Here is a 21,388-nt window from a genome sequence, read left to right as displayed (position 1 = left end):
ACATCAATCTCCAACAACCCAGAACAGTGCTCAGATTTCTGACACTTCTGGCACAGACAATTCAAATTTTATTTGTGATTATGGATTTAGCTATCCACCTCAAAAAGTCTCTCAAAACACACTGGTATATATTGCCACATTGAAACCAATAGTTGAGCTTCTTGGATGGCTTTTATTCACACAACAGAAAACATGAGACTAGCTGAAACTCCTCATATGTACAAAATCGCAGCAAAGCACTGACATTGATCCAAATCAAGCAGGAGAGACTTAAACACTAAAGTTGCACAGTGTTATAATATTTGCATGATCAACCAATATACAGCAATGATGAATAACCTATCATACTCTAATGGTTGAATATAGTGCTACAAAAGTTTGTCAAATTCCTTTAAAAATTTTTTGAATCATTTTATACTCCATTCATTATTGCAAATACATAAAAAAATCTAACAGACTAACTTTAAAATGGGATATGAAATCTGTACAGATTAAAACATCTGTAGTACCATTAAAGATTGAAAACGTAATAAATACTATGTATATTATGACACAAACCAATCACTGACTACATAGTATTACAAATATCTTAATCCAAATCTAGGGAAAAGAATAGTTTGATTAGGATCAGGATGTATAAAACAGAATCCCAGAATGCTGGCTTTTGTTCAGTGTCCTGTTACACGATGTCTTATGCAACTCCAAGCACCTCCTGCTCAACAGTATTTCATGCCTGTAAAATATGAGCAGTATGTTGCCACAGTGCAGCAGTGTCAGGAAAAATTCATTAGATACTGTACTCATGTGAACACTATCCAAAAGTTAAGAAAGACAGAAACAAGAACAGCTGATCCAGAGGAGCAACACCTATCTTCCTGAGCAACTAACAATGCCAATTTAACATTCCAGACAAGCATACACATAAGGCTGTCAATGCTGAGGGTCTACTGCCGGTAGACCGACTGAAGGGTGGAACTGAGCTACCTCATTCAAGATGGTCACTTCCAGGGCTGATGAGCATCACGTGGAAAAGATAAAACTTTGCACTACCATTCCCTGGAGTGCTGCCTGTTTTCTACAGATAGAAATTGAGCCTCTGGGCCTGTCAAGATAGCATCTTTTGCAATATTCAAACCACATAAATTTGGAATGCAGAAAGTATTTTTCTATTCCTTTGCAAAGGATATGCAGTCCACATGTCTGTCCCCCACAAAGTCAAAATGACAGCTAGATAGAAGGAAAATTAAAAATAAGAAGAAATAAGAATATTTTAAGAGCTTAAGTAGTCCATAAAATATCTAATTGATTTCAGTGGTGTTTGAAAACTTAACAAATTGTGGTGCTTACCATCATGATTATCTGCATATGTTAACAGCTAAGGACCTGAGCAATCCATTTGGAGTATCCAACACAGTAATTTATTGCAATTAACTACTTCAAAGGTGACCTTTATTAAACTATCTTACCAATACACAGGATTTATTTAAGCAATAAACAAAACATTTACCATCTCATGTTACTTTCTGGTATTTCATGCTTTGGCAGCCCAAAGCAACAGCACATTATGACAAGAAGAGGAAATAATGGGGAAAACATACTTGCAAGTTAACACACTCAGGTACTATTAAAAAGCAGCTACTAGTTGTCACATCCCTATACTTGTGCAGGACACAGATAATCATGTACGCTACCCCAACCCTGGTATGATTACAAGATCTTCAGCAGACTCACCAGGTCAGTTGCATTTACAGTACATTCCAGTATCATTGACAGACTTATGCACAATGCCTTTATGATAACTCAGCTGTCAACTTTAATAATACCTTCATTGCCCAGAGGAGCAAATTTCAGATGAAAATTTGTGCCTTTCAGGTAGGGTGGCCATCGGCTACAGCACACTTACCAGGACTTGGTTAAACAGTGCCTCTTCACTTACCGAGCGCTTATGGGCTATAACATGTGCTTGCTCATCATAACTCTTCAACAGACAAAGCCAGCCCAAAGTGAAATACAGAAACAAGAGAACTTGAAAGAAGACTCCCTAGCAGGGTACCTATTTACAGAAGATCTTATAGCTCCATCTAGCTCTGCATGACGGAAATCACTGGGACATTTAAGAAACTGCAACCTAAACCTCAAGAAATCTCAGCCATCCCATATGCACAGTGATGTGGGACAATACCAGCTGTAGATGCTCTTAACAGGTACAGTTGTGATCATTTTTAAAGGCAAATTATTTAACCACTTTTGTGCATGTATATCTATTGCATGAAATGAGTGCTCTGGCAACAGATGAAACAAAGGCGACGTGGATTGCCTATTTTTTGACCTAAAACACCTCTCACTGCCACACTTTCACATGCATTATAGCTATAGATTGTCACCAGAGATAAGTGGTGATAAGACTTCCCAAGACAACTTACTGACATGGAAACAGATATGCACCTGACAGACTGCAGGCTCTGTCCTACAGCTCATGAGACACCTCTCAAAGCAGGTGCAGCCTGCGACAGCAGGAAGAAATTCTGAAGAGTCCTACAAGGACCATCACCAGGACCAGGATATATGATTTCAATAGATACCTGCTCAACGGATACCTGCTCAACACTTAAAGGGGTATATACTCATTTATATCAGGTAAAAACAATAGTAAGAAAAACACCGTCTCATTAATCCCCTCCCTCTGTGAAACTAAGTTAACTCTTTCAGGGCTAAAGTAATTCACGACCTCTGTGCCTTATCTAAAGTACTATCATTTTGATTCTTTGGAGTGAAAACACATGCAACACTTGAACACTTAAACAAGAATATTTATAAAATACATTCTGTCAACATTTTTCCTCAATTTATTTTGATGCTTATTTAATTAGCGACATAAATTCAACTGTTTAAGTTTTCCCATTAAAGATTCTTCAACAAGTCATAATAGTGTGTACTTGTATCAAATTTTCTTGCCACAGGGAAAACTATATCCATTACAAATCCAGAACTCCAATTTGAGATCAGGATAAAATACTAAATAAGATTATCTCAGTGAAAAGAGGGAATAGAACCGTGCTGATTTTCAGTATGACATATTGCAGGTAACTGGATTTTGCCAACTACACATCAAAAAAATAGAACAGCTTCAGGGACTATACATATACAAAACTAAATCTCTCCATTTATTGATATGTATAATTTCAATTCTTTTCAAAAAGAGCAGGATTTGCATTTTTGAGCAGATCTTCATGAGGTCTCCCGCTTCATAACTGCTATTGAATCTTAACAAAAGAAGAAGAAACATAAGTATTGGAAAGAAGACACCAACATCTTTCATGGCAATTCCTATGATTTTTTAGATTACCAAAATGAGTTTCTATAGCATCTTATAACTACCATTTCTTTAGGATTCTCCATCAGTATCATATTCCAATATTCCTCTAGTTCCTCCTTGTGCAACAGATTGCTGAATGATCACAAAGTAACGGCAGACAGTGACATTTTGCCAATTTTATTTAAGAAGTTCAGTGCCTTTCAATAAGGAGAATCTCCAGCAGTATTTTGAATTTCACATAGACTACTCCAAATCTACAACACATTTTCTCGTAACTGGAGTAACAACCTCATATGTTACAATACTAAGTACCTCTATCCCCATTTACGGAAAGGTTTTCATCACAAATTAAACTGCCAACATCTGACCACTGTGCTAGAATGACATATAAAAAGTTAAAAGGAATAAACTGAAAATTAGTAACTTCACATACAAAAAAAGTCCCTTTTTAGTACATATTTTTACATTATCTTTTCCAGAGTACTTACGATTTGGATATTGCTCATGCGTCTGAGGTGCTGTGACTAAAAGAAAAAACAGTTGCCAGGCAGAAAGATTGAAGCCCAGACATAATTTTGCTCGTCCTTTCAAAGCCACCACACAGAGGGGATGGCAACCAAAGTTTCCAAGAATAATGGAGCCTGCTTTTAATATCTTTATTAACCAGTGTCAGTCTTCAATACTGAAGTGCTCACTTTCTAAAAATTGAAAGATTTTTTACTGAACTTCCACCTCAATTTTTAGCAATGCAGCTATTCTCGGAGGCTCATCCTGAAATATTTTGTAGCAAGGTACAGACAGAACCACCACCTCATCAGGAGTTGGCCATGCAGACAAAGAAAGTAGAATGACCTTTACCAGGTGAGCTGAGTGACAGAAGGCTTGCCACAAAGCAGAATAATCTACTGGACTTCAGTGTTGTTAGGATTGGTTGGTTGTTTTTGGTGTGGGGTTGGGTTTTTTGTTTTATTGTGGTTTTGTGTAGGTATTGTTTTGGGTAGGGTTTTTTTTTTGTTTTGCTTTATTTGCTGCTGCTGTTTTTTCTCGGTGGTGTTGGTGGCTTTTTCTGTTTTGTTTGTTGGGCTTTTTAGTTGGTTTTTTTTTTTTTCAGGGTTTTGGAGGGATTTTTTTGTTTGTTTGGGGTTCTTTTGTTTTTTAAAAACACACACTGAGAACACAACATGACAGCAGAAGCACAGACTACAGGGAAATTTCAGCATGCCGGGGAAAGGGGTTCCTCTTGGGCCAATAGAGCTTCATGCCTTATCCTAGGGTATCAGAAGAGGAACTCTGCCTGAAAATTAGTCAGAAAATAAACCTCCTTCTTGTACAGGCAATGGAAACTTAACAAATCTCTATGGTATGCTTATGAATCGCTCTCACAAAGAGGAAGTCCACTTCAAGATCTGAGTTCAGCTAAGCCCAATAAAAGGAATACAAAACTTTACAAATTCTGAGACTAAGTTGAATTTGATTGCACTGTAAAGCTCACAACAGATGTTTGGATGAGAATTCTTCAGGGTCCAAGGAGCCCATACCTTTATCAACATACACTGCAACTTAGCCATTCCAGGGCCACTGCCCGCATAGGACCACTTTAAGACTACAGGAAGCACACTGAAATATTCTGTGTTCCAAAGGGGCAGTTGTGGACAGTTCATCTTTGTCTTATTTTTCAGAAATTTTTAGCACAGATGAGAACAATTTATTCTGCACTACCAGCCCAAACTGAGAAAAACCTAAATATCTAAGAGTGTAGCCTGTTTCAGACCTGAAACTGTAACCAGGCCTCTAGAATAAGATACTACCAGTGGTGCTGTTCTCAATCACAGGGCAAGGAAACAGGGAAACCTGACCGCACGTTATTATTTGCACCCTTTGAACAGAAGCAGAAAAGGAAGGAAACTGAAATCTGCTACTCAAAAATTTCTGATCTTTGATCATGTACCCCAGAGCCAATTACAGAAAACTTTTCCCACAAAATCTTCATAGCCCAGTTCATCCAATTCCAAACATTCAGCTGTAAAAATCTAAACAAAATAAAGTACTCTAATTAAATTCAATTTTCCATAGTCATCAATACTGCAAACACAAATACGACTTTCCTTTTCATCTACCATATTTAGTTCCTGAAAGACACAAGAAGAGACCCCAAAATGATCGTATGCTCTCACTTCGCAGCGTGAAACAAATCCCTCCATACTTCATCGTCTCCTTTTTTCTGGGACTCAAGAATGACACCTACGGACTAGGCTTTCAGCCTTCTTCACTTGCAGGATCACACCTGTCTTAGCTAAGCTACTGCTTGTCACCATACACAGCTAAAGGTACTAGAAAAATGCCTCAGTGCTTTAAGGACTATGTGTTTTTCTGTTTAGCATTAGAGATTTTAAGCATCCAACATTGACTACAATGCCAATATTTACTGCATGTCATGTCTGATATCTTAAGTTAGTTTTTCTTATCTGTTAGCACAGAAAAAAGAACACACATCACTTGCAGTAATATTAACTGTCAGCATGGCTCTGCTGTACAGCAAAACCTAATGGGACCCAGCTAGAAGATACACAAGACAAATAAGGGAAGACACACACACAATCATATTGTTTTCTTAATCCCAAGGAAAGTTCTTTGAAGGACAGAGTCACTACCAAAAGCAATTCCTTATTTGCTAAAGCCTTCTCACACTCTGGATACATTGCAAAGACACAAGGACCAAAACAATAGCTGCAGAGAGCAAGCCAGGTAAGAATTCACAGTTGGCTAACTGCATACCACTCAAAAAGCATCATAAAAGTTAGTCTTCCCCTTCCTCCAACATCAGAATTGGGGAGACAAGAAAAAAAACTGACACAACAAAACCACTCAATAATCCATCATCACTTTTTATTTATAAACATTTATATTCAAGACCTAAAATAAACATTTTCCCCTGCTATAGTTATCTTCATCTCTGTTCCTTTTCTCATGACTCTGCATTGCAAGAGCACAACCTCCTTGCTTCAGTAAAATCTGTCCATTTCTTCAACATATAATTCAGCAACTGCTTGTCAAGAAGGCCGTGGCATCTTGCAGCAGTGTTCCCTTCTCCCAATGCGATCTGCTAATCTTCGTATTCCACAGTTCTCTTCACCCTAGACCATGCTGCCCCTCTCCTCCACCTCTGCACACCCTAAAAACCCTACAGAGATGAGAACATTGTTCAAATACAGCCCAGATCAAGTAGTAGATTTGTTATTTCTGAATTAAAAAAAAATAATGAAACAACCACAATGAATAAGAGATGAAGTTCACTGAAAACCTTTAAGTTTTTAATAATGCCAAAGATCTCAAAGGAATTTACAGTGTTATTTTGTTGGGTTTTTTTTTTAACATAAATTAAGGACAAATGTATGACTAAAACTACTGTTGAGGTTTAATGCGCATTTTACCAAAGCAAGTAACTTTTACTTAATTAACTAGACACTGACAACACCATAAATCCTGATTCAGGCTGGTCTGTGTTAGTCTTCACATTAATCTGCTTAAAATTCCTGACTTTAAAGAACGAACAAGGGCCGCATTACAGGCTTATAACAAGGTTAAGCTTGAGAAGTTCTATTAATACCCTCCCTAAGGCTACCAGGAAATTCCTTAAAGCAAGCAAATTTTTGGCTTTGCTGTGTATTATGCTCTAGGGTAGTTTGTTCTAGCTCCCATAAGACAGTGAGTTTGTCTCATGTCTGTATCAGCAGCCCATCTCCTTTTGGGGGCTCATCAGCTGAGATGCTCATCAGGAATCACAGAATAAGTTAACAGAAAAATCTGGAATTGTGCCATCTTCACTGTCCATATCCCCCACATAAATTAAGTTTTAACTGACTGTCAAGCATCTGATTCATTTGTGAGAAATAACAGTTTTATCTGTCTAAATTCCAGATACTCAAGCAAAACTGAAGCCCTTAGAAAAACGTGATTATCTGTTGTAATGGATCCACGATAACTGTATCTACACACAGTTAATGTACTAACACGTTTCCTGAGTCTGAAAGGGTAGGAGCAAAATCAAGTTGTTCTTATTCCTTAACCATAATCTTTTGCATTTCTTTCTTTAATCCCTCTTCTATATCACAACCGTGACGTTTGGAATTTTAATCAAATAAGTTGGTATAGATATTCGACTCTAAACGAACCTGGAGACTGATGTAGAAGTTTACTGCCAAATAAAACTAAACACAGCTTTCTTTTTAATTGCTCAGGTCACTGCCTGAATCTTAGAGTTACTGAAAAACAGCTCCCAAATAATTTATTTCAGTAGGGTTATTGGCAAAGTTCAGAGCAACCAGAGAATGATCTCCAAAGCCTGTAAATAAAACAATTGAGCACAGCTTAACACAGCCTGTCGTCTCAGCCAGACTGTGGAGACACCTTAGTGAGCAACTCAATAGCTATTTTAAGAGGTCCAATTTAGCAACCCACAATTAGTAATTGTCTTGCCTTGTTCTGCCATCCAGAGAGGATGTTTGTAACTACTTCAAACAAAGGAATGGTTGTTGAAGCATTGTGAAGGACAGAAATTGGTGTCCACAAATAAAATTACATTTATTTCTGCTAAGTGATGTTTCTGAAGTTCAGTTGAATAGCTCCCTGCATCTAGGGATGGGAGCCAGCTTTCAGTCACGTATAATAAATAACTTGGCGGGAGGGGAGGTCGGGAGTTGTTGCTTGGGGTTTTTTGTTTGGTTTGGTTTTTTAACTAAATACCGCATTTGTGACTTCCCCTGACTAATTAGTTAAGTCCATCTTATATTCAAGACCTTGGGTTTGTGAGATAGCCCATTTAAAAAAAAAACCCTGCTAGACCCTTAGTCAATGAAATAATAATCTACATTAGGCTTTTCCGTATTTTTTTCCCCAGGAATGAAATCATGCCAGCACTATCCTAAAAACTTGGCCACGTTTCTTTGGTATGAAAAACAGTAATATAATGGTGATATTAGAACTGTGTTCCTAATACAACGAACTCGCTGCTAGAGACCACTAGCCTTAATTACTTAGCTGTGCAGATTTCCTAAAACATGTTCAATTTGTTCACTGAAGCCTATTTCAAAAACAATTTTGCACCAGGGGTATTAAGATATACAATAATGTTATAAGCCAGCTTCAAATACACTAAAATTATACTAAATTTATACAGGAGATGAAAAATTTTGCAGTTTTACTATTTGTACTATTATTACTCTCAGTAACTGCAATGAAAGGGGAGAATTTTCATGCTGAAACAGCAGTCTAAGTACGCTGATTAAGTTTTACTACTCTTTCTTCTTAGCTAGTAAACACAGTATTAACAAATGTGTATTTTAAATGCATTAAAATCTTCCCCAAAAGATGTATGGACAATTTATAATCTGATCAAAACCAAAGAATCTTGAGGATCCACTATTTAGTAATATTAACAGCGCATCAAGAAAGTACCAACATTGCCAAAGCAAAGGCCAAACTGTAAAATATATTTTACTAGTACACGTATCTTTCTGTTAAATGAAATATACTGCTAATATTTCTTCAACCTGTTTGTTTGGGTTTTTTATTCAGAGTTTGTGGTTTTTTCCTGGAATAATGTCAGGGATAACACGGTTTTGATGTTTTGATGTTTTAAATGGTAGTTACTTCCTTAATATTTCTATTTATAGTGATTTTGGAAATTCTATTCAATTTAAGACATGTCCAAGTACTTATCATTCATTCCTCATTCAACACTGCTTTTTTAGGTACCTTCCATAGTTAAGCTGTTGATTAAACTGTCTTAACCAATCTGTTAAATTCTTACAGTGTGTCTGTTCCACTGTGAAGCAGCTATACAGAACACACCGCAAGGAAGCATCTCCAATATCCCTTTAAGCTAAATGCATATTCTACAGTTAATAAAAACAGGAATTATTAATAAACGTCCTTTTTCTTTCAATAAGATTAACGTCATCATAAGCAGGTGTCAGAAACTTGATCTTCCTGCTCTGAGTCTCTGTAAGCTTCTACATCAATTTGAAGTTCTGAATCTCCAGAGCAGTTTCACTATTACGTAACGCTTCGCTACCCTCCAAGAACAATAAACCATGTAAGGAACATGTATCATAGTTCTTCTACCATCAAAATGAAAGTATACACCTGACAATTGGGGTGGGAGATAGTGTGGACGAAATCCTAATAAACGTGAATACTATACGCATTTGATCTCTCTTCCTTTTATACTGCCTCATGAATTTTGCAGATTTAATGCATAAGAATAACGTATCACAGAAAAGGACAATCTCTTCTGCTTACACATGCCACTTGACAAACACAAAAAAGCAATCATTTTCAAAACAACAACCCATCAATTCTGGAATCCAGTTGGGGGTAGGTGCGTGACTAAAAGCCAACAGAATGAGTATTTTCCCCACAATTTTGAGGAAATTCAAGGGATGTGTTTTATCAAGATCTTTCATTGTTGGTTTTACTCCAGGTAAGTTTTCTTCAGGCAGGTGTGTCTTTCCCAAGACATGCTGACTGTCTGCTTAACAATTCTCTTCTTTCTTCTGCTTCTGACATTTGCTTTAGGAACCAATACATTTTTTCAGTTAGTACTGTAAGAAATTAATCTGTAAGACAGACTTCAATTGCTGGAAATTTACGATTGGCCTCAGTTAGAAGCCTAAAACAAGACAGCACAGGAAACTTATACAGGACTTTTTTCTTCTCTAGTCAAAAATCCTGCATAAAAACTAGTTTGGGGATTTAAATGGTATGGAAGCCAATGAAGATCTTGAAACAACAGTCCTCGAACCATTGTGCCAAAAGCTCATATTCCTTCACCCTTACTTCTAGGTGTCGTCAATACACCTGAAAAACCACTTCTTTCATTAACAAAGTAACAAACGTTTTCCAAATGGAAATTTTGTTTCACAATGGAAGGTGTTATCTCTATAGATAGGGGACAATCTAAAACAGAGCATCCTACCCAGCAAGTCAGTGCTCTACAGAGCACCAGTTTTAAGTCAGCGTGTAAGGAGGCCCAACAGACAAGCCACTCTCCCTAAACCAACTTTCCTTAGAGAATCACACACGAGCAGATGTGGTGAAGAGAATACAGGCTTGAAGGCACAGCATCCCCCTGGGTCTCAGCTTTCATGTTACTTTCCAGCCTTTCATTCCTGGACTGGTGGCATCAGTGTCTCTGACCAGCAACACGATGTGTCCAAACACCTTGCTGGGGCATCATTTTCAGTAAAGAGCATCACTCAGCTTAACAACTTTGCGCTAACATTCCTGGGTGAATTTATCGAAATGAAGCCTTGTCAAGGAAGTGACTGCTGATGCAATCTCAGGAAGAAAAGCGTATCAACTTCTGGTAAAGGAACTTGTAAACATTGCAGTAACAGGATGATTTTAATAAAAATATATTTCAGCAAATGAAACCCTTCATCTCAAGCTTTCTTAACATGTTCTTAATTCTGTTTTTTAAAGTAATATTTGTGAGACTTACTTGCTTCACTTAGATTCATCGAGGCTGTTCACACCGCAATGAAGTTATATGCACAACTTAAATAAGTTAGCACTTAAAAATGGAACAATTAGAACTTTTATACAATTAAGAATTAGGATCCTCCAGGGGACTGTCTGTCTGCAAAATTACTACTTGTTCCCGTTACATTAAGGCACGAGCCAAAGGCAAATTGACTTTGCCTTCTGGGAAATGTAATGATCCCCAGAAATTCTCTGCTTAGTGTTAAGTCAATTGTCATTCATTAATTCTTTATTCCTGAAAAGAGGCTCTGCTCCAGCTTCACCTTTCTTCTGTTCTTACCATTCTTTGATGACAAGTTAATTCTCAAGATTTCAGTTTTAAAAACAATGCGTGTGTGTCAAGAGTGCTACAAAGATTTGCCAGGTTCACACAATTTCATATTAAAAGTGACTTTTTATGGCACTTTACCGCAAAAAGGTACTATACACTGTGAGAACGCAACTAAAGCTCTTTTGCTTTTACTTTTTAAGAATTGCATTCATAAAAATTAATGACCCAGTTTCAGTGAAGCTTGGCAAACTGAATATAAACACGATGTAAACTGTAGGGACAGCGATGTCAACTAAAAGCAGCAGTAATGCTAAAGGAGAGACCCTGCCTGAAGTTTCAGAAAGCCGATTCAACAGAACGCTCAGGAGTTCACAGCTTCCACACAGTTGCAATTTGAGTGCTGTGTTTTCCTTCATTGTTGCCAGCTTATTTTTACAACCACTGTTTTATCACTGGTTAAAAGAATAAAGAAATCTAGTTCAGGTTCGCTGTCTACTGAGCTGTGTTTCTGTCTGACTGTCAAAAAGGATGTCACATGTAATCGGAGACAGAAAGCACACCAGGAATGCTTACATAGGAGCAACTGAACTGAAATTTCCAATTCATTTCACATATGAATCCTTTTATTCAAAGCCAACCTAATCAAAAACTGTTTCAAAACTGAGATCAGTGCTAGATTCTAAGATTGCAGGTTCTATTCCAACTTTTCAAGGCAACATTGTTAGAAAAGAACCAAATAATTTCTCTCTTTCTAGTGACTGTATGGCACAAATAACGGGGATAGGCTGGCAACAAAGCTTCTACGGAAACCTACCTTCTCTTCATGACCCAACATCACAAAAGATCATTCTACTGAAAAGTTGTCTTTCTGATTTGCAAGTGAAGTTTGGAGTTGGAAAATGAGACGCAGAAAGCTATTTGAAAGGTGCTGGACATGTCTTGTCCCACCAGCACCACAGTATCACATTTGAGTTAACTGAAATAAGACTGTACTTTTAAAGTTTCATCTTAAAATTCAGTTAGCACTTAAAGGCGCTCCTAATTTTGGGCTGAGTAGATCCGAATTATACACAGGACATTTCAGAAGCCGCAGGGTGATTATACCAGGCTAAAAGCATAATTACAGGTAGATTAGAAAGATTGTAACGATGCTCAAAAAGTTGCCTTCCCTTTTTAACCCAACCAGAGCAATTCAGCAGCTCAGGCTTTCAGCACGTGCTGCAAAGGGACGGCACACTGAATGAACTGCTCTCGAGCCAACGAACCAGGACTTATTATACACCGTCCCAAGGGACCCTGCTACACCAGCTGTCCCTGAGCCAGCCTTCTGTCTGGTTTCACGCAGAAGTAGTAGTAGGAAACTCCCCCACATCCACACACACAACACTCTTCTGATCCACGAATCTTGAAAGCAAAGGGCTCTATGAGAATATTGCTTCTCTTTAACCAACTACACAACTAATACTGGACCAATAACATTAGAAGAAATCCTTCTTGAGACCTAAATGTGTAAGAGTCCTTCTTAAAGAGTTTTAATAACCTTTATTAAACCTTTAATTACTTTCTTAAATTAAAAAAAAAAATGTAGTCTACGATATCCAACATTGTTCCTTTTAGATCTGCCCAAATTATTAAATTGTTAAGTATTTGCTTGTCCCAGCTAAAAAAGGAATTTCACTCTAACCTAAAACTCATGCTGATGAAGTCTTCAATCACTAAAAAGTACTTCTTCATAGCTTCAAGCTTCACTACTGCTGGAGATACCCAATACTATCATATACAGTCCAAAATTTAGCTAGAGGCAAGAGCACTGCAACAGCCAGAAAGTCATGACATCTTACAACCACTTCACATCACATCCTCTTGTATGCAGATCACTAACCTGGTCTCATCTTCCTGTGTGTAAAACAAGAACAATAATGTCTACTAATGGAAAGGGTTGAAAGCACTCTTACTCTCAAATCTTCTAATGCATCTTATTTGTTGACTTTTCTATTGCTCTAGCATGGTAGGTTCTTCTCCACAGAAGAACACCACAGGCTTTATCCTGGAGTGTTTGTTTGTTTGGGTTTGGGGTTTTTTTGGACAGTCTAGAACTAAAAGTAGCATCAAACCAAGTAGCCTGTACACAGTGTTGCTAAATTACCCAGGTAAATCCCAATATCATGTGGTTGCACTATCCTCACAGATGCAACAAAAAAAAAATGTATTTTTTTCAAAGCAAGGATTTCTTTGGTGAACAATTACTCTCTCTCATATTAATAAAATGAATAGCAAGAGCAAAAAAGCAGCCCTTAGCATTGCATTCTTCACTTGATCTTGAGATCGTTCACTGGATTTTTTTGATTTTTTTTGACCTTCCATCAGCAATCCATCATGCAATTTAAAACAACTTTGTACACAAGCTGTCAATAAACTGCACTCTCTCAAGCATTATAATTCAATTCTGCCCATGTAGAAGAATATCACTTTGGTTTTTTAAAGGAAAAAAGGCAAAATAACTAGATCTACTTTTAATTCCACAGCATATAAATCAGATAGATACACACTTTCAGGCCTCTTCTTCCCTGCTGACATTGTCAACATATTTAAAAATTAAGTAGCCACCCAGAGGTTCTGACTCCTGCTTTATAACTCAAGAAACCAAGTTTAAAAGGCCACAAGAAAAATAAATGCTCTATTATTTACATTTCTGAATTATGAGGATCATACCATAAAACTTTTTGAAGTAATAATTTCTAAGTATTTTCAGTCTTCACAGCGAGTTATTCAGATATTAAATTTCCTATGAAATTAACATGACCTCTGAAAATGCAGCATCTTATTATATTACTTCACTTATTTAAATTCCATATACCTCATTATGCTTTATGCATTATTCCTAACAACTTCAGAATATTAGGAAGTTAATTTCTAAAATTACTCTATTTTATTATTAATGTTGCTCCACTAAAAATCAAAGGAATTTAAGTGGAAATAGGTTCTCTGTACAGCTTTCTCACTCCCTGAATGGACTGCAGCGGATAAAGTAAGCCTAAGGCTGGTCCTTTAACTAGTCTGGCAGCCTTTGCAAGGCAGGAGAGGACAGCCTGTCTGAAGCCAGGTGGTATCAGGCAGGTAACTGAGCAATTCTATTATAGCAAACAGGAGCTATGGTCAAACATGTTCCCTCAGATCTGCTAGAAAGTTAAGAGCTCACCCATGGAAGCCTGTGTTCATATTCATGCAATATCTTCAGACATCTATTTGTATGAAAGTATTAATTCTCAGTTAGTCTTCTAAAACTAAAAAAAAAAAAAAAAAAAAAAACACAAACAAAAAAAAAAAAAAAAACAAACCACAAAACCACACCACCAAAAAAACCCATGACCCACAAAAAACCAAACATCCAACTCAACTCTAGAACTCAAAAGAAACCATTAATGAAGAGAAGTATCACCCCATCCTCCTCCTCCTAACTATTCATACAAAAATGGGAAAATTTATGAGTACAACTACTTACTGAAACCAACCACAATAACACCACTGACTGTCTGGCACATACAAATTGCATGTGCATGTTGAGGCTACTGCTAGTATTAGTGGCATCCTTCAGCTACAACAGTACTGTGAAACCCGCTTACATTTCCCAAGGTAAAAATTATAATGCCATCAGATCTTCAAATCATCCATATTGAAGATATCCGATTCTGAGTATAACTCTTCCAAACAGAAGCATCAGAGCGAAACCTAATGAGCAAAAGCTGAAACAAGATAACGAATTTGGTAACGACAAGAATTGTGGGCTCAAGTGTGCTCTCACTGAAATAAACGGGGCTTAAGCTAGGCTTAACGCTGTTCAAACATGTCTGCTGGATAAAGACTGAAGTTTAGAATTTGAGGAAGTTTTCAAATGAGTTTTGAAGCTGCTAACAAACATGCAAGGTTTACTTAATCTTACCCAAATAGCACTTCACAGTCCAGCTTCCGATTACTTTTTATAGTTGTCTGGTCTAAAGCATGAGCTTTGAGTTAACCCAAAAATTCATATAACTGCTTCAGTAAGATGTTGAACGTACACTCAGAAACACAGGTAAAGCTAATGGAAATTATTTTTTACTTTCATTTCTTTTGAAAACACAACTGACACATTTTGAGATCAGGTTTACATTTACTTGCCAAGCTTGAGACATAGGTAACAAGTCTTAACCCAATTAGTTGGAAACTGATTTATCTATTTAACACACAGGTGAAAAAATGAAAAAAACTTTCCAGGTAATGAACATGACACAGACCTAGAGGAGGGATGTCACCAAAATGTCCACTATTTAATTTTATTTACTCCTTCGCTTAACACTAAAGGGCTTACCCACCAGCGCTCCAATCCAACTGCCTCCTGTGCAGTGCTGCTGGTCTTTCTAAATCAATTTTTATCACTCACTGAGTCTTAAACTCATGCTCTTCACTGAAGCATTTAATTCAATGCAAGTGTTAACTCTGATCTTGAGGGAGTGGGGCAGCTGGGGAAGGGAAAAGTATCACTGGTAAAGCATCAGGTTATCTACTCATCACTAGAAGAAGAAATAGAAACAGCTTGTAACACAAGGACGTTCACTGGTGTTCTGAAAACTTATTTCTTTTGTATTCTCCCTATGCTTCAGACACACACAAGGAAGGCATGCACAAATGGATTCAAAGCTTTCTTATCACCTAACAAAAGGGATATTATTTTATTATTTTCCCTCATTCAGTTTTTCCACCTTTGTCCCTGGGAAAGTATCATTTGAGATGACATAACATAGCATAAATACACATATTCTTGGCAATTAAAACAGGGTATTTTAATGCCACAGAGTAGAACACAGGACATGCTACTTCAACTCTTGAAGAAAATGTGTAATGGGCTTTAAAAAAAAAAAAAAAAAAAGATCCCGCACAAATTGCAAATTTGTCAGTGGTGCATAAATCTACCAATTCTGGGTACACAGGCATTGTGCCCTGACAAAAAAGGCTTAAACTGTGAAGCCAAGACATCACACTGCTGGTATGAGTAGAATTCATGGCCAGGATCCTCAACTGGAAAAAGTACAGACTGATGAGATTAACCAAGTATTTCTTGTTAACATTATTTTAACAGCTTTCATAGTTTAATAAGGAAAAATATGATTATTAAATATTAATAAGCAAAAAACACATCAGCAATGAGGAGGACGATTAGATGTACTTGCAAGCTACTGTTTTGACAGGGGCTGCTGACATAAAATACATCACACCCTCACTAACCTAGACATCCACGGGACATCAAACAACCAGGATCTGCCCTGGTCAGTATCTGGAAACCAGCATCTCCATTACAGATGTTTTCCCTGCAGAACCTATAGCCTGTTAACATTGAACAAGGTCAGTAAGGAGAGCCTGGTGACTGGTAACACAAAAAAGAACATAATTTAGAGATGGACACTTTTTTCTTTTAAACTGATTTTACATACTAATTCCCCATAGGAGAGCAGGCTCCTTTCATCTACTAAAGCAGATAACTCTAAGATCAATTTTAATAGCTACCTGTGTTTCAATAACCAACCAATCATAGTGAGAAGCCAAAGAATGGTACACTAAAAGTACGGATTTTGACAGACTCATTCTAAATTCTGTAAGGATGTATTAAAACCTAACTCCACTATTGCCTATAGTGCTCTGTCATGTTAGTTTTTTCCTCTTTAGGTAATTTCATTGTAACATTCTTACATCTAAACTGAATAAAAATATTTGTGAATCTGCAAAGATTTCAACCAATGTTAAAGCACCTTAGATACATTACAGAAAAAAGAATATATTCTAAGACAGTATGAAGCTACAAATAAGCTTTAAAAACTGAAGTGTACCATTTGTCAAATTGACAGCCTAAAGTAGCTCACTTGCAACGACTGACGCGTATTGCATAAAAAGCCAGAATATTAAAAACCAAAGAGCCAAACAATAAATTACAGTGTATCTGTACATCATGCTTTTCCCCTTTTATCAAAGCACACTATCTGTTATGCTTTCTCCCCACCCCTTACAACGAGGTTTCACAGATAACATCCGCACGTTAAGGACTAACAAAATGATTAACTACAACTGGGAAGAAGAGTTAAAAAAAGAGGAGAGATACCAGTATTTAATTTCCTAGCCCAACAGTATTTTGCTAGTCTGTGACAGGACAGCCAGCCTTTGAGGAATTGGACAAAGCAGTTAACCACTGTCACATTTTATATACTCCAGCTACAATATTGAACTTACTGGGGTCAAAAACAATTTATTGGTAAAATGACACTTTTGAGCTAAGGCTACATAATTTAGAGTCTATAAACATTAATTTTTTTTTAAAAAAATAGTAGAAGCAAGTGCTTCGTATCAACTTAATGAACAGGAGGATAGCAGGAAAGAGTGGATTTTCAGTCCAGAAGGCAAGAACTCAGCTGCGTTGTTTTAAGATGGATGCTTAAAGACAATTGAGAGGGAAAGGAAAGCCCACAAAGTCTTACCAGAAATTCCAGGTTACAAGCATAAGAACAGAAAATCACAACTTGGAAACAAGTATTCTTTAGTTCCTATACTGCTCCTTCTCCTGTGAGCTAAAGCTAGATGTGAAATCGGCTACAAGGAAAAAATGTGGCTGACTAATATTAGGAGTGGCTGATTCCAATTAGAAGACTACCAGCTATTAGAATAAATCTGTTCTCATGCTGATTGCAGGCTTATTTGGTCAACATGAGATAAATCTCCTAACCTTTTAAAAGAAGTAATAGCATTCTCAGCAATAATTTCAGAATTAACTAAAAACAAGAGGTGAGCTCCTTTTGGAGGACAATGGCTTTAGAGCTAGAAAACTTCCTCACCTCAGGATTTGTGTGTTATTACATGCTGCAGGATTTAACTTTGCCTTCTTTGGGGTAAGTCATGTTCCCAGTGTAGGCATAGCCACAAAAAGCCTGTAAAACTAAGTGCCAGATTAAAGATTTTTGGGTTTACTACAAGTAAAAAAGCACTGCATTTCTCAACTCTGTTGCTAACAGGCTAGAGGTGAGACCTCTAACTTGGGTATTCTGGGAGATGGGGGGCTGATGACACATCAGTGTTGTTGGATGGTTTTAAACATCTGTCTTTCACTGACTACTGCACTCCCTCTTTCCTCTACGTCTTCACCGTTGCTCTTCACTCTGTGTTCTCTGCAAAATCTCAGTACTGAGACGTGTCAGGTCTGCTTGAATCCAGAAAGAAAAGTGATGGTTGCCTAAACTGGGAAGTTCTTATCAAAAGCCTTCCAAGTTCTTGACAATGTAGTATTTAGTTATTATTTAAATGACTCCATACTGACTTGTAAGTATTTCTATGCCAATACTTACACAATATATATTACATTATAATTAAGTTTTTAGTCATTAGTCTCAATATTTTTAAATATTAGGGTGGATTGTACTTTAAACATGAAACCGTATGAACCGTGATGAGGGCCTCCCCAGTCATCCTCCCCCTTTCTCCACACTGCCCACTGTAGACTTACTTAAGGTAGAGCATTTTTCTACATGCAGAGCATTACACCAAGGAACTGTTTTTGTTTTTTTTTTTAAATAGCAAGTAAAGATGACCCTGAATTCCTTTTGTCTCAGGCAAAAATGTCACTGGACAGAAAAACTGTGTTAGTAATGATTTAGACTTTCCTACAACTGCTGGGTAGTGCTTACTTTACTGGGAAAGTGTGAAAATGTATAAAATCCAGTACATCCTTGTTCCACAACTAGAGGCCTACTTAAGGCTTCAGAGAAAGCTTGAAGCCACACATGTCGTGTGGCTTTTACTTTTGGCTGATTTGTCTTCTTAAGTCAATGCTTTGCTCCTTTCTTACCTGCCTTTTTTTTTTTATTTTTAATAAACTACACAGTATGGGAAGAGACTCACTGTAAGTCTGAAGTATCAGACAGTTTGTATCCTCCCAGAAAAAGCAAATCACTATCTCATCCTTTGCAAAAACAGCAGCCCTGTTGATAAGATTCCAGCTATTCATGGGACCATCCTGAAATCCTTACTTTGGCCAGTCCTTACCAATAGGCTATGTAGTGATCAGCTTCAGTTACAATCTACTCAGAATAGTATCTGTGCAAACATAATGAAATTCAGCATTCTCAATGAAAGACAGGAGTAATCATTTTTTGTTAGTTTTCATAAACTCAGAAGGCTTAAAAGTGGATTAGTACTTCTACCACAAATGCTATAGCTGATTAGCATAAAAAGACAGCTAAAAATTACTCTTACATGTATAAATAAATTGACACGTATGAACTGAGCATTCTCTTACAAAGATCAGAATTTGGATTACCTCAAAGAGGCCCTGCTTGGCTGTGCGAACAGCTACATAGATGGACTGACAACACAGCAGAGGGCATGAAGGTGGAAATCCACTGCTCGAGTTCCCATTCAGGGTAGGGGGAAAATCAAGGAGGCTACAAAGGTAGCAAAAAAAAAATTTTAAAGCTTTTCCGTATTCAAGATATACTCCACTTCCTTCTACTATGAGTTTTTTAAAAACATTGCATGATCATATGATAAAGTAGGTATTTTGCAGAGGTCATACTTGATGCATTTTTTAAAAAACTGCTTAAGAATGTTTACTGTTGCCTTTTAAAAAAATATAGGTACAATAAAATTTGAAATTCTATACTGAAACACTTGAAAAATATCTGTACCATGAAGTCTGCTGAAATTGCAAAAAATTGTGTCATTCTCAAGTAAAAATTATCTAATCAATATCCTGAATCTGATCTGCTAAGTCATATGAAATTGATGAGCCATTTATAATTTGCCAAATACAAGTCACATACAGTGAAGCTTATTTTGAACAAGTTCATTATATTCTCAAGCTAATGTACACACCCATTTTGACCAGAGGGAATTCCATCGTCCCTAGAGGTACCTGTACACAACTGTTTGCCATGCATCCTGTTATGAAAAAATTCAAATGCATGCAATTAGCCACAACATTTTACAGTGAGGACAAATATTAACATTAGTCAGAGCTGTCTTTTATCCCCTCCCAACAAGTAAAAAAGTCAATTCTCACCTACATGTCAGTTCTACACATAAAAATGTATACACTATAGAATAGGGTTTTAAAACACGCATGGAATTTCATTTGCACAGATGAACAAGTGTTTAGTTGCCTCATTTCCTGCACAACAATGACCACTTACTAAATTTCCCACACTCTATGTGCTTATTCCAACTACATACAGAAGCCTGAAAAAATATTCCAAGATACCATTAGTGTCAGATTGCTTGCATTAGTTCTAGATACAGCAAAAACTCAGTAACAGTAAGCATGGATCATTGCTTCGTTCACATTTATTAAAGTCCTACAGAATTACTTCTTTAAACTTGTGTTCATTTCTTGGAAATAAACAACCACTTAAGATAGTTACTAGTAAAACTAATGACCCAAATATATGGAAAATGAAAGCTATAAGAATAGAAAACTGCACCCAAACCAACCAAATATGAAATCCATCCCCTTAAATTCCATTAAAGCAACTACCCATTGTCAAAACAACTTTTGTGAGGAGAATTTTTTCCATTCACCTAGAAGTTTTCCTCCTTCAAATGAATGATGCCAGCTTTCTCACCACCATTTCAGAGCCTCTTCACCTCTATAGTTTTCCTGCTTGGAATCAAATGTCTGTTGTTCAAATGTGAATGTCTGTGCTATACCCCAATCAAGTGAACTAAGTTTCATTGTCTCCAACCTCATTCCAAAAAACACTTCTCTGTATCACACATCTGCATTTAATACAACACAATTTGAGGACTGAGTATGAGCAGCAGAGTACTTCATTAGAAGTAATACCAGAACTACTTTAAGAATCCAATATAAACACTTCTGTATCTCATCAGTATCACTAAATTCTTACAGCTACACAAACCCATCAATAAACCACCTCTCACACAAAACTAGCTAGCTACATAACTAGCTAGCTACATAAGTTATATAATGTATAAGTTCAAAGACAAATAGTACATGACAAAAAAGGTAAATTCAACATGAAGTATAAAATATGGAGCAGAAGAATAAATAGCTTGTGAGAAACAGGTCATTTTCACAAGATATAAAAAACTTTTTAACAACATTTTTCATTTCTTTCCAACAGGTAATTATACAATCTACATAAAAAGTCTAACCCAGTTCTACATCTCTTTAGCAATGAAACTTTTCTCCAACACTTAGTTTCCTATAAACTTACATGGACATA

Source organism: Vanellus vanellus, assembly GCF_965231255.1.
Source record: "Vanellus vanellus genome assembly, chromosome: 5".
Classification (NCBI taxonomy): Eukaryota; Metazoa; Chordata; class Aves; order Charadriiformes; family Charadriidae; genus Vanellus; species Vanellus vanellus.
Note: the sequence above shows the minus strand (reverse complement) of the source record.